The following is a 15,581-nucleotide window of genomic DNA, read 5'->3' as shown; positions in this document are numbered from 1 at the left end:
GCACAGTCTCCCCGTGTCTGCATGGGTTCCCTCCGGGTGCTCTGGTTTCCTCCCTCAATCTGAAAGACATGCTGGTTAGATGCATTGATCCGAACAAGCGCTGGAGTGTGGCGACTAGGGGAATTTCATAATAACTTCATTGTAATGTTAATGTAAGCCTTACTTGTGACAAATTAATAAACTTTAAACTTCACTTACTTTAGAATATTTTCCCATAGTCTAACACTGTGACAAAAGTCTTGACTTTTTCCTATTATAACATTTATAAAGACAGTCATGACTGCTGCGCTGTGAGAAGATACAACATCTCTTATAAAGTGCCCAACATCAATATAAGTTCATAAATATTGGCAGAATAAATAATTTTGAAACAAAGTGTTATTATTATAATGAGTTCAATATCTGGGAAAAATTATAGAATAAACTGATCAATGAAGTAAGCAGAATCTGAGCTCTATTGCAAATAATTATTGTTAATATTGTATTATAATTATTGGGACTGTTGTTTGCACCCTTCTGTTTTTGCAAGCCTCATGTGTGAACCTCCATACATTTATATGAACCACTAAGCCTTCTGTTTTTTAATTGTGAAGCTCAGTTGTGATGACAGACACAGCTCCTGCATAGAAATTTATGATACGTTAGGAGGTATCATGATGTTTTTATACTTGATTAATTGGATGATCAACTCTAGTCCAATAGCAAGGGAAATGGCTTGGACTTCTGACAGTCAATTGGTGAAGGAAGAGACCAGAAGACAACCTTTACTCAGTTTTAGATTTATTCACAAAGTGAAACATTTGGGGGAGGTGTGGTGGTACTGTCACTTGTAATCCGGTAATGCTCTGGGGACCCAAGTTCAAATCCCACCATAGCAGATGATGGAACTTGAATTCAATTTTTTAAAAATCTGGAACTAGGAGTGTAATGATAACCATGAAACCATTGTCGACTGTTGTAAAAAAAAACATACGGTTCGCTAATGCCCATTAGGAAACAAAATCTGCCAAGCTTACCTGGTCTGGTCTACATATGACTCCAGATCCCCAAATGTGGTTGACTCTTAAATGCCCTCTGAAGTCAAGCCATTCAGCTCAAGGTCAATTAGGAATGGGCAATAAATGCTAGCCAGTGATGCCCACATCTCATGAATGAGTAAAAAAAATATGCTTAAGCAATCATCTAATAAATGTTCTACAGCTGCATATCCTTCATCTTAATTCATACAATTAACAAGAATGACTGAGTAACTGCTACTCTCACGTTCCCTCTTGATGGTGTTATGACCGGGATGGAGTAGTGCGCAGTTTGACTAACTGACACGCCAATGGCAGGGAACTTCTAGCCTTGTTGTAGCAGTACCTGCATGGGGGATTTGGCGGCCCAGAAATTCCATCGACTTTTGGAGGGATTGGACAATCTTGGCAGTGGGCGGGGCCAGAAAATCTCACCCAATGGTTCATGGGAAAAGGAAAGCTGGTAGAGTCCTTGAAATGGCATCCGGGTTAGACAGTTATTCTCTCAGCGCTGATCTGCGAAATAATCAATGACTCCTGCATTGTTTTTCAGGTGGGCTTGAGGAACACTTTCAGGTACTTTATCACAGTGTGTCAAACAACTGAGGAGCAGGATATATTCCGTTCTGGCTTTGAACTGCCTCTGGATGGTGAAAAGGCTGCTCTGTCTTCTTTTCACAAGCAGCTGGACCTTCTTCCTCTTAAAGCAAAACCAAAACCATAAGACTAAGTCAAAGACTATTTCCTCGGGTGGATGGAGCTATTACAAGGGGGCATAACTATAGGGTTCGTGGTGGGAGATACAGGAAGGATATCAGAGGTAGGTTCTTTACGCAGAGAGTGGTTGGGGTGTGGAATGGACTGCCTGCAGTGATAGTGGAGTCAGACACTTTAGGAACATTTAAGCGGTTATTGGATAGGCACATGGAGCACACCAGGATGATAGGGAGTGGGATAGCTTGATCTTGGTTTCAGATAAAGCTCGGCACAACATCGTGGGCCGAAGGGCCTGTTCTGTGCTGCACTGTTCTATGTTCTATAACTACCATGTGACCCCCTTTATATACATTCTATCAGGGTCAAGAGGTTTCCAGTTTCTTTAAAACTGTTTAATTACCTTTTCTTGTAAAATAATGTTTTTTTTCCAGAATAGCAATCAAAGTCCTGCATTAATCCTTTAAGGGACAGTATCATTCAAAACACAAATTCTTCCAGTGTGTTCTTAGTCCTCGAAGATGAACCGTTTTCTGTGCTTAAAGTGTTTATATCAGTGGGTCCATCAGTGTTACAGCAGAGTGGAGCAATGAAACACAGATAACGAAAATATTGGCATTTTTAAAGGGAGATTCCAGTGTTTGGATTGGTCCCAGAGGTGCTATGCAGTAAGCAGCCAGTACCGTTTTGCTCACTGTGATAGCTTCACATTGTTGCAATTGAAAAAGAACTGGTTGTAGATGTCCTAGAGGAGGTCTAATGGTGACACAGCTGATGCTGCAGGAACAAGTGAAGTGGTGAATATTCACAGATTCGAGAAACTATTATTTGGAAGCCTTGGCCTATTAAAGATCAATGCCAATCTCTTTGTGGTCCCAGTAAAATCATTGCTTTTCACTGCTCACCATCACAACCTAATCCTGAGCCTCAACATCAGCACTTTGCTTGTTTCCCATTGTCATACAAGAGAACCAAACTACTAAGCAGTCTTTACATAAAATATTCCAGTGATTTATTGCAGCTATTAAAACTGGAAGGATACCATTATCTAGAGTTAAAGGCCCATTAGCTCAAGTTCACTAATAGGTTTGATGCTTGAAGGTATCATTAGTGAGGTCCTGTATGGTTACTTAAGTGGAGAAGACATTACTGAGGATACCCAACATGGCAGGGCGGGGGGGAATTTTCCTGTCCTGCCCGCCACGAGAATCGTAATGGGCGGGGACGAACCATGCAAAGGTCTGTTGACCTCGGGCGGGATTTTCCAGTTTTGGGGCGAGCGCGGCCAGAAAATACAGCCCATGATTTCTGAAAGAAGCCAAATATGAGTCTTTTGAAGAAGTCATAAGGGTAGTGGACATTGAACATTGTTTAGTGGACTTTCAGACAGCTTTTGATAGTTTTCATCATAAAGAGCTTCCCTGCAAAATGAAATCTGGTGGAATTAGTGATAATCTGCTACAGTGGATTAGAGTTGGCTGAATGTCAATAGATGACAAGTTGTTCTCAATGCATTTGGATCAGTTTGTAGACTGGCTGCCAGTGATGTTCTGCAGGATTTGGGGCTTAGAACTTTTGCTATTTACTATTTTAATTAATGACCTAGATGTACATGTTGGGGCAACGACCTGTTATCTTGCTAGTGTTGAGTCTGTAGCTCTACTACTCTAAGCTCATCTTGATGTATTGGGGAAGGGGCCTGTGATGTTTTGCATTAGGATTATTAGCATTGAATGCCCATAACATACATGCAATGGGAATAGAATTGAGCCAGCGGTGAAAGAGATTTAAGTGTTACAGTACATCAGTCTCTAATGGTTCATACCTAATGCCATGAGTTTATAATCAAAGCAAGATTTATTCTATGTTGTATTCAAGGTACAATTCACTACAAAACAAAGCATACTATTATCTTCCTTGTGCAAAGCCTTGGTTACTCTTCAGAATACCATATCAAGTTTTGGTCTCCTCACATGTTGGAGAATATTGAAGTTCTGGAAAGGTTGCAGATCATTTTCCACAAGATTATTTTCCAGTCTGAAACATCTAATTGTCCAGTTTTCCCTCAAAGAGCTGGGTCTGTAAACTTTTGGGAAGTATACAGATCTATAAAATAATGAAGGAACTAGATTATGTTCGTGTGGATTAAGGTATTCAACTGGATATGTTAGGGAGGACCAGTGCTTACAAGTTATGTAAGGGCCGAACCAGGTTCAATGTTCGGCTGTTTTCCCCCAGGGAATAGTGGAACTGTGGAACAGTTTGATAAAGGCAAAATACTGTGGATGCTGGAATCTGAAACGAAGACAGAAAAATGCTCGAAAATCTCAGCAGGTCTGACATCATCTGTGGAGAGAGAATAGAGCCAATGTTTTGAGTCTGGGCTTTGCCGAAGGGTCATCCAGACTTGAAACATTGGCTCTATTCATTCTCCGCAGATGCTGTCAGAACTGCTGAGATTTTCCAGCATTTTTCTGTTTCTGTGGAACAGTTTGTTGGCTTTTTTGGTGAATGTTCATTAGCTGTTCACCTTCATGTGAAACTGGACCTATTTTTGGTTGGTGCAGATGTCACTCCATAAAAGAATATAAATCAGGATTTTCTTTCCCAGAAGGTTGCATGGCATCGGGCCAGTATACAGTATCTGGATCATGCTGACTTAAGGAATCACAACTTAGGACAGACTAGGTGTACTAGTGGGGCTTTTCCAGTCTGTCATTTTTATATGTTTGCATGTTCTATTTTACAAAAACATTAAGTTCAGTTATGGTGCACAGTTCTGACCTTTTCTAAAACCCCTTTCTCTGTCTGAAGAGGGTTGTTAGAAAGTGTTACAAGCTTGTTAGAAAGGGATTGGCCCTGAAAATGATTATTTTAAATTTTTCTTAGTTTTGAGATAGTACACATAAGACACTTAAAGAGCTTACAGTAAAGAATTAAATGATTCTTAAAACAAGAGAATAGTTTACACATATGTGAATGCAGTAAGAGAATTAAACAAGTAACTATGATTTTAAAACTTATATGACATTTTAAATGTATTTTAAGTATTGTATGAATCATTGTTCACTATGGCCAAAGCAAGTTACCGAAAGGCATGATGGGAAAGGCAAATAGTTCAAAGCCAAATGTCTGGGATCTCTTTAGTTAGCAGACTTCATATCAGAATGTGGGGGAACACACATTGCAACAATAATAAATAGGTTCAGTCACTGCCCAGATGAAGATTACATATGCCCCTGGCCGCAGGAACGCATTTCTATTCAGCTTTGACCTTTACGGTAGCATCTAGCGTAATCTTGCGACAGGGAAGTAGCTTCAGCCAAGAAGGGAGTTAACATCCAGATTGAGTAGATGAATGAGATACCGTTATTCTGGAAGGTACAATGCCGTTGGCTGAGGTACTTAAAAGAACATAGAACATAGAACAGTCCAGCACAGAACAGGCCCTTCGGCCCACGATGTTGTGCCGAGCTTTATCTGAAACCAAGATCAAGCTATCCCACTCCCTATCATCCTGGTGTGCTCCATGTGCCTATCCAATAACCGCTTAAATGTTCCTAAAGTGTCTGACTCCACTATCACTGCAGGCAGTCCATTCCACACCCCAACCACTCTCTGCGTAAAGAACCTACCTCTGATATCCTTCCTATATCTCCCACCACGAACCCTATAGTTATGCCCCCTTGTAATAGCTCCATCCACCCGAGGAAATAGTCTTTGAACGTTCACTCTATCTATCCCCTTCATCATTTTATAAACCTCTATTAAGTCTCCCCTCAGCCTCCTCCGCTCCAGAGAGAACAGCCCTAGCTCCCTCAACCTTTCCTCATAAGACCTACCCTCCAAACCAGACAGCATCCTGGTAAATCTCCTCTGCACTCTTTCCAGTGCTTCCACATCCTTCTTATAGTGAGGTGACCAGAACTGCACAGAATATTCCAAATGTGGTCTCACCAAGGTCCTGTACAGTTGCAGCATAACCCCACGGCTCTTAAACTCCAACCCCCTGTTACTTGTCAGAGATTTGTACTGATGTGTGTATACTAAATGAAATTAATTTTAAACTAATGAAGGGCGGGAACTCTGATAAAGAAAATGTATAATTGTTCTGTTTTTTACTGATAACTTCAGAACTTGTCCGAGAGGTCCGGGTATTCTGTATCTGTGACCATCGAGATAACTTCTCCCATTGATCACTGGTCTTTAATAAATTTTTACCTTTTGTACTGTGACATCGGTTTGCTGAGTCTAATTGCCACCTTGTTGAAAACCCCACTAACAGCCCTATTCACAGGGTCCTCAAGTCAGTGAATGGACAGGGGACAGGATAGCTCTTTTTCACAGATTTTTTAAGGCAGCCTAGTTCTGCAAAGATAAAACCTTCAATACGGACCTGATGGAGTGTTTCATCAAGCTGCTGCTGAAAGAACAAGCTGCTTCTGAGATCTACACACAGCTCTCTACTGGGAGCAGAATTCAAATTCTCAGTAGTCTATAGGAGAACTGACCTTAAAGAAACAGAAAATTATTAGTGCCTGAGAATCAACCAAATAATTTTCAGAGCTTCCAAGGTGTTGCAATCCGGTTCACATCACCTTTTCAAAGTGAAATGAAGTAGTCTTTCATTCAGTGTGCTTACATGAAATTGATACACTTCATGAAGAGGTTTGCAGATCTCCTGCTGTTACTATTTTCTCCAACTGCCCCTGCAACGAGTTAATCCCTTCTGGGATGCTGTCACGCAGCAGGGCAGTGAACTACAATGCTATACCAACCATATGCCGCATATCTTGCGGGAAGTCGTGCAGAACCTCCTTATGAGTCTGCTGGCAGTTTTCACTTCATGCCGGAACCCCTGAGATCATCATGTTTTCTCTGCAGCCCGGGATTTACATAGCTCATACTTCTATTCAATTATATCCACTTCCAAATCTGCATCCATTGGCTGCTCTGCGCATCCCAATGTATAAGCCCCTTATATGCATTACCTATGACTCCTGAATGGGTGCCTTTGGAATGCAAGGTACAGCACAAATGACGTAATGAGCGCAGTATGTCCAGCTTTGTCAGAAGTAGACCGGATGTGGTATCTTGCTCTTCAGTAATCTTTTCTGCTGTATTCCGGACAACTTTGGTCCACCTGAGCAGCATTTCACCTGAATCAGCTCCTGTGCGGATCTTTTAAAAGGAAAGTTACCAACTTCCTATCCTTCGTCCCTCCATTCACTATGATATTTCTGCAATTGTGGATGTATTCAATCATTCCCTTACTTCCACCTTTGATGCTCTGCTCTTGTCCCTGGCAAAATGATTATTCTCTCCCATTCTAGATTGCTCCTCCTGGCATATCCGTCAGTTTTTTTGCTCCTTCAATACAAGGGACACAGACTGGAGTGAATCCGGTGTCTAGCTGATTTAGCCCCCCCATCCATCACCAGATCTGGTTGGACCACCTCATGTGCCATGGGGAACACTCTGCTCTGCCAATATTTCCCAATGCACTAGGATCACATTGACGAACAAAGATAAGCCCCAATTATTTTCCTCCACCACTAACCACATCTTAAACAGCTCTCTCCTATCCCCTCCACCCTTAACGTCACCAGGTACAAAGCGTTATGCAGGACAGGGTTGGATGTGGAAGAAACTCATTCACTATGCAGATTTACATCAATTCCTTGGGGGCAGGTAGTGCTGCAGGCTATTCCTGCATTGCCCACATTGCATTCTCCATTCATATAATGACAAACGTTGTGTAGACCACAGAGATAGGGGTCTATGGCACTGTGAGCACCAGTAAGTTGAATAGGTGGTAAGTCTGAGAAGTATGTGAACAAATTTTTCCCCTTGCAATTTGTGCCATTAAGATTGAAACCATCCATTTAGTTGCCTCCTCCTGTGCAGGCCAGATTTTTCCCTGAGGTTCTCTCCTGCTCAAGCATGATTTTCCTCTGGTGCATTTCTTATATCTCTTCAAGCCCTCCTTACCCTCTTCAGCTTCAACTTGTCTGACACCGTACATCCCGCTGTCTTAATGCACTCCAGCTAAAGTGCTGACCACCTAACTTCCCTCCCCAGGGAATGATTGACTCTCTTCAGGTACTGTTTCCCAGAAATTTTTCAAAACTATGAACATCATCCCTTCTTCAAATAACAACCTCTGTCCTTGTGCTACTTCCAGTCTCCCTTAATCTTCAAAGTCTTAAATGCCTTGTCAGTCCCCAAATCCATGCCCATGTTTCCCACAACTCTGTGTTCAAATCTCTTCATTTGGGTTTCTGTCCCTGCATTTCACAGAAATAGCCACACTCAAAATCTCAATAACATGCACTGCAACTGACTAGGGTTACATTTCCCTCCTTGTCCTCCCTGACCTGTTGCAGCCATTAATATGGCAAAATGCTTCTTCAATGTGTCTCCTGTGCTGTCCAGCTCAGTTGTATTGCTCTTGCTTGGTTCCACTCTTATCCACTGAATCCCAGCCAGAATATTCTGAGCAATGACTCATCCCTCCACCATTACTCTGCATTCTCACAAGGATCTAGTCTTCCTCCCCTCCTTTTCTCATCTACATGCTGTCCTTTGGCAACATTAACTACAAGTGTGGGGATAGATTTCACAGGTAAGTTGACAACACCTGTCTCCATGTCTCCACCCTGACTGTCACCCCCTCCACTGCCTCTATGCTGTCAGGCTGCTTAACTAATATTCAGTTTTGGATAAACCACAATCTCTCAGTTTAAATACTGGGAACAAAGCCATCCCTGCCACAAGCTCCACACCCTTTCCCACCAATTCCATCCTCTTCCCTGGCCATTATTTCAATCTGAACTTGTCTGTTTGTAATCTCAGCATCCCATTTGATCCCAAACAGATCTTTCAATCCCATAGCCTCATTACAAAGGCTGACAACTTTCACCTCATGAATACTTCACATTTACGTCACTGCCTCAGCTTATCTGTTGCTGAAATTGCCATCCATGTGTTTTTTAAATCTTTATAATAGACTAGTCCAATGCATTCCACACTGAGTTTTCATTTTTCAATTTATCCAAAACTCTGTTACCCAAATCCTATCCTGTGCCAAATCCAATTCACCATAGCCCCTGTTCTCCAATATTGACACTCAATCCTCAAAGTCTTCAATTAAAGATTTTCATTTTCCTGTTTAAATCCCTTTATGTTTTTGTCACTCCAAATCTTTGTGAATTTTTCCAGCCCTAAAACCAACAACAAATTATCTGTTTCTCTGACCTTAGCCTGCTTTGCATCTTTGCCTCACTATTAATTTGGCAGCTATGTCTTCAGCCATCTAGGCCCTGTGCTCTGAAATTCTCTTCCTCAGCCACACCACCTCTTCTTCTCCTTAAAGCCGTCTTTAAACCCCATCTCTCTAACCAAGTGTTTGGTCACCAGTCCTAATATCTCCTTCTTTGACTCAGCATCCATCTTGAGATGTCCGACCTAGCTAAAGGTGCTAGAAATGCAAGATGTTGTTATATATATACATATATAAAAACTACCCTTTCTCTGACTGGGAGCATCTCTGGTCATTATGGAAACATTGGCCGTAAATTTCCCATCTTTCTCGCCATGGGAATTGTAGCAGGCGGGACAGAACATTTGGTGGACCATTTAAAGGTCTGTTGACCTTGGGTGGGTATTTCCGGTCTTGGGGCGTGTGCAACCAGAAAATCCTGCCCATTAATGGCAGCTGCAAAAAGGAAACCACATCTTGGGTAAAGCATCAGAAATGGGGATTTTCTGACACACAAATGGACTGCTACTACTGATAAAATTAAAGTCACCATAGTCCCAGGTGACCATAAGCTGACAGACGGTGGTTTAACCTGAGGATCACCACACCTCAGGCAATGGGCAAGTTGAGAAAGTGGGCCTTCATGAATGACCTCAGCTGGTACCGGAATTGAACCTGCACTGTTGGTGTTGCTCTGAATCACAAACCAGCCATCCAGCCAACTGAGCTAACCAACCCCAGGCTTTAACAGTGAACAGGCTAGCACCTTTGTATAGTCTATGTTGAAAATCTGCCTTGAACATATTCAGGCTGTATGTCTTTGTCATTCAGTCTCACTTCTGTTGAGCAGAATCCTCATAAATTATGTATTGTGGATGCCATAGGTGGCCTTTAGCAAGTTCTTTGATATTTTAATATCTGCTATGAACGACAGGTGTGAAAGGCGACCAGCCAATTTAAAGATGCAGATAGGATTTTAAAAATACATTTTAAAATTTTCAATCCAATGTATATTGTATAGAATTATGTAAGTGATTAAAGCACACTAAATGACTGTAAGAATATAAGTATCAAGCAAAAAGTAACAGGAGTAGCCATTTTTTGATTTGATTTATTATTGCCACGTGTATTAACATACAGTGAAAAGTATTATTTCTTGTGCGCCATACAAAACATACCGTACATAGAGAAGGAAACGCGAGAGTGCAGACTGGAGTGTTACAGTCATAGCTAGGGTGTAGAGAAAAACCAGCTTAATGCAAGGTAAGTCCATTCAAAAGTCTGACAGCAGCAGGGAAGAAGCGGTTCTTGAATCGGGGTGCGTGGGGTCCTTAATTATGCTGGCTGTTTTGCCGAGGCAGTGGGAAGTGTAGACAGAGTTAATGGGTGGGAGGCTGGTTTATGTGATGGATTGGGCTACATTCACAACCTTTTGTAGTTCCTTTGAGCCTGTTCTGTCATTCAATATTATCATGGCTGATCTTCTATCTCAACTCCACCACCCTGCACTATCCCCATTTTCTTTAATTCTAGTATCTGTTAGTTGTGTATGTGATGGTGTGGATAAGTCGTGTGAGTAGATGCTACATTTTTGTTAACTTCTGGGGTAAGTATATGAGAAAGACAGATAGATCTTTGAACAGTAAAGATATTAAGGGTTGTGAGCAGGCAGATAAGTGGAGCTGAGTCCACAAAAAGATCAGCCATGATCTTACTGAATGGCGGAGCAGGCTCGAAGGGCCAGGTGGCCCACTCCTGCTCCTAGTTCTTATGTAATAAACTAAACTTCTTCATTTTTAAAATTCAAAAGCTTGCTGCTGGGTTATTTAAATTTATTCAAGCACTCCAAGGGTATGAAAATATACATATTTACACACAAATATATTTGATCATGGGTAATAAAAAATAACAAAACCCCGGCTTGGGTCACTGTTTGCACATTCTCCCCATGTCTGCATGGGTTTCCTCCTATAGTCTAAAGATGTACGGGTTAGGTTAGTTGGCCATGATAAAATTGCCCCTTAGTGTCCCAGGATACGTAGGTTAGAGGGATTAGCAGGGTAAATATATGGGGTTACGGGGATAGGGCCTGGGTGGGATTGTTGTCGGTGCAGACTCGATGGGTCGAATGGCCTTCTTCTGTACTGTAGGGATTCTATGAAAATTGTCTGTGACACTAAAGTGTCCCCTATCACTACCATCCATTCAATTTCACATACCCCACCTGAATGGCATGCTGTGCCATGATACCATGATCAATAGGCTCATCTACCTTTCAGTCCTTGAGGCAGTTCATCCGCACAGGTAGCAAGTACCTCATACCTCTGATCAAGGTCAAGGGCCAAGACACCTCCATCACTACACATTCGATCCTCATATCTGTCTGACTTGCAGTCACATCTTCCCGTCCCTGATCACTGACCACCCTTAGGTTCTACGTGGCCTGAAGGGTGTGACTGCCTCCTGGAACAAACAGCAACATTTCCCAGTCTCTCCACCATTTAGAAATGTTCTGTTTTTCTATTTTTCCATGCAAAATGGATGACTTCATACTTGTCCATGTCATGTTTCAACTTCCATGTTCTTGCTCATTCGCTTAACCTGCTTATTCCTTTTGCAGCCTCTTTGCATCTTCCTCACAACTTATTTTCTCACTTAACTTTGAGTAGTCAGCAAACCTGGGTACACTACATTTTGGTCCTCTCATCCAAAGTTGTTGACATAGATTATAAAGAGCTAAGACCATAGCAAAGATCCTTGCAGTACCCTGCTCTTTACACTGTGCCAGCCTGAAAATGGCCAGTTTATGCCTACTCTCTGGCCAGAATTTTACAGAGTTTGAGAGGGCACACGCCTGACCTGTACTGTTGTGAAATCAGACAAGAAAGTGTCGGGCACAGGGCCTGGGTGGGATTGTGGTCGGTGCAGACTCAATGAGCCGAATGTCCTCCTTTTGCACTGTAGCGATTCTATGATTCGACGACGTGGCACAGCACTCTCCCACAAGATTATGTCAGTGGGCACGCGAGAGATGGAAGTGCGTATACCAACAATTTAAAAGCCAATCAAGCCCATTAAGCATGCAATGACCCTAATTATGTGGCTATGCCAATTGGGCAGGCAGCTTCCACAGTTTTTCACCATTCCTATCCAGGATGGGTTAAAATATCTGGGATGAAATCAAATCAAAGAACATGTTTGAGGGTTGAGGCGTTGTGTGTCATGCAGCCAGTTGCTTGATTCTGAAATATAGGGCGAGTTTGCAGTATTTATTGGGTGCCAATATCAGCAGAACAATACTGCAGCTCTTTGAGGCAGCTGGCAGCCTTCAGGGAGCTTGCTGGAAATGCCCGCCTGCACCATCACTTCTCTTGGCGCTCGCCTTATTCCCGCCCTCCCCAGCTCAGTCTTTTAGAGCACACATTTCACACTGGCTGGCTGATTAACGATTATCAATGCTTCGGTCTCAGCTATTTAAAATGTGTGAAAGCATGACCCAGGACGAATCACGGCTGGAAGCACGTTTTGCGCCTGCTTCTGGGTCCATAGGGTGCATGCGCCCAATGTGCGAAAGATTTAGGCCTCTGTTTTCTATTTGTTAACTGATTATCAGTCCGTGATGATGGATTACCTCCAACGTCATGATTTTGTGTAATATCCTCATCTGTGGCACCTTATTGAATTACTTTTTCAAAATTCAACTGCATCATATCCACTGGATCCCCCTTTCCTGCCCCAGTGGTTGCAACCTCAAAAAACTCCAACAGATTTATCAAACACAATTTCCCTTTCCATAAGTCCAAGTTGACTCTGCCAAATGATATCATGATTTTTGAAGTGCTCTGTCACCACAAGGCTAATTGACCTGGAGTTCCTTACTTTCTACCTCCCTCCTTTCTTAAATAGTAAGATTACATTTGTTATCTTCCAGTCTATGGGGACCTGCTTTAGAAGCTAGGGAATTCTGGAAGATCCAAACCAATGCATACACTATTTCAGTAACTACCTTTTTTGAAACCCCAGGAGGCAGGCCAGCAGTTCCAGGGATTTGTTCTCTTTAAGTCCTTTTAATTTCTCCAGAACTTTTTTTTGCTAATACTAATTTGTTCCTCATTTTCACAACATCGATGGTTCCCCCGCTATTTACAGAATGATTTTGTGTCTTCTATAATGAAGACAGATGCAACATATTTGCTTAATGTCTCTGTCATTTATTTCCTGTTATAATTTCATGTGATTTACCCCCTAAAGAACCTATATTTTCTCAAGATCATCTCTTCCTTTTTACATACGAATAAAGGTTTTTACAATCTGTTTTCATGTCTCTTGCTGGTTTGGTCTCATGTTATTTTTATGTTGCTTTGTCAATTGTATGAGGGTTGTTTGTGCATTAATTTATTATTACTGCAGATAATGATTCATACATTTTTCACACACTGGCAAAATTCACGCAAAAATCCCAACACCAAGCCAAATATGGGGCCGGATTATCAATAATAACAGAAAATGCTGGAAAAACTCAGTAAGTCTGGCAGCATCTGTGGAGAGAGAAACAGTTAACATTCTGATTTCAATATGGTTCTTCTTTGGAACAGAAGAGAGGTAGGAGTGTGATGGGGCCAGATCATGCCTGAATAAATTATTTGTGCTGATGCAAGAAACTCCATAAAAGTAGTGGCTTTTGCACTCTTCTAAGTGGTCTTAAGGGTCTGTAAGTCATCTGCAAACAAAACTTCCAGAACTAAAGCCAATCTAAAGGGCATGGGATGTAAAATATTTCATGGAATCTGTACAAACAGCCACAATGATGCATGCAGAATGGCAGGCATGTTAAATAACACGTCCTTCGTTAAGTCGCTGTTTAAAAAATGCTGTACATTCACAAATTTAACAGCTGTTGTTGTATTTCAATTCCACTACATTAGTTTTTAAAATATTTATGAAAAGGATTTTTCATTTATTATTCAGATGTAGGTAGTAAAATACAAACACCCCACTAAAGAGAAATACATGTTAAATAAAACATAATAACTCTCAACATACAAAGGCACTTGATGCAAGGGAGTCCTTGATCACTTCTACCTATAAACCTCTTGTTATTTTGCCGCTATTTGAAGAAAGGCCAATATGAATATCTAATCTAACAATCTTTATAAAAGCCTGTGGCTATTTTATGCAGCAACCATCGGCATCTCATTCCATTTATAATAACCTGTTTTTTATATTACCTTTTCCTCTTCCTAGTTTCTCTGTTTACATACATCTTCTTTGACCAAGACAGGTGTCAGGGACATAGGGCAAAGTTCACTAGCCTTACCTTGCCCTTATTTGCTGTCTCGCAACTGTAATCTGCTTGAAACCAGGAACTTGTCTCTTGAGAGAATGACTCTTTTTCAATGGAATACTATGGTTCATTCATGATGCACCACTATGCCAGCATTCAATCTTCTGCATTGCTAAATACCTTTTTTAAAAAATAGCACAAAAGCTCAGTATATGAGCCTGACATAGCTGAGCAATCTATTTTGAAACTAAAATCAAAATTATCCCTAAACTTCAAATTAACCTGTGTAAACAGAGAAATAAATTTTAGCTGCACAGTAAATTTAGCGGCACGGTAGCACAGTGGTTGGCACTGCTGCTTCACAGCTCCAGGGACCTGGGTTCGATTCCTGGCTCAGGTCACTGTCTGTGCGGAGTTTGCACATTCTCCCCGTGTCTGCATGGGTTTCCTCCGGGTGCTTCGGTTTCCTCCCACAGTCCAAAGATGTGCGAGTTAGGTTGATTGGCCAAGCTAAATTGCCCCGTAGTGTCCTGGGATGCGTAGATTAGAGGGATTAGCGGGTAAATATGAGGGTTAGAGGGATTAGCAGGTAAATATGTAGGGATATGGGGATAGGGCCTGGGTGGGATTGTTGTCGGTGCAGACTCGATGGGCCAAATGGCCTCTTTCTGCACTGTAGGGGTTCTATGGTTCTAGTGTTACATTTACATAGAAACAGAAAATAGGTGCAGGAGTAGACTATTCGGCTCTTCGAGCCAGCACCACCATTCAAAAGATCATGGTTGATCATGCACTTTCAGTATCCCACTGTCGCTTTCTCTCCATATCCCTTGATCCTTTTAGTCACAAGGGCCACATCCAGATCCCTCCTGAACATATCTAACAAACTGGCCCCAACAGCTTTCAGTGGTACAGAATTATAAAGAATTGCACAGGTTCACAACTGTCCCAGTGAAGAAATTCTTCCTCATCTCAGTCCTGAATGGCTTACCCCTTATTCTTAGACTGTTTACAGTTTAGTTAAAGGTGTAAGTTACATAAGCATTGTATCAGAGTGCATTGTTACATGTTAAATAATACAGCACAACTACAAACTCAAAAATACTATGAACACTGTCATGGAGAAGGGCTATGGAAAATAAACATAACAGCAAAGTTCAGAGGAGAGCTATCAAACAAACTTTTACACCGAACCCTATTAGGACAGGTGAAGAAATGTTTGGTCATATAAGTAGATTTTAAGAAGTGTTTTAAAGGAGGAGGGAGAGAGGTAGAGAGGTTTGTGTAGGTGGGGAATTCCAAATGT

This window comes from Mustelus asterias, chromosome 20 (genome assembly GCF_964213995.1).
Source record: "Mustelus asterias chromosome 20, sMusAst1.hap1.1, whole genome shotgun sequence".
NCBI classification, from domain to species: Eukaryota; Metazoa; Chordata; class Chondrichthyes; order Carcharhiniformes; family Triakidae; genus Mustelus; species Mustelus asterias.
Note: the sequence above shows the minus strand (reverse complement) of the source record.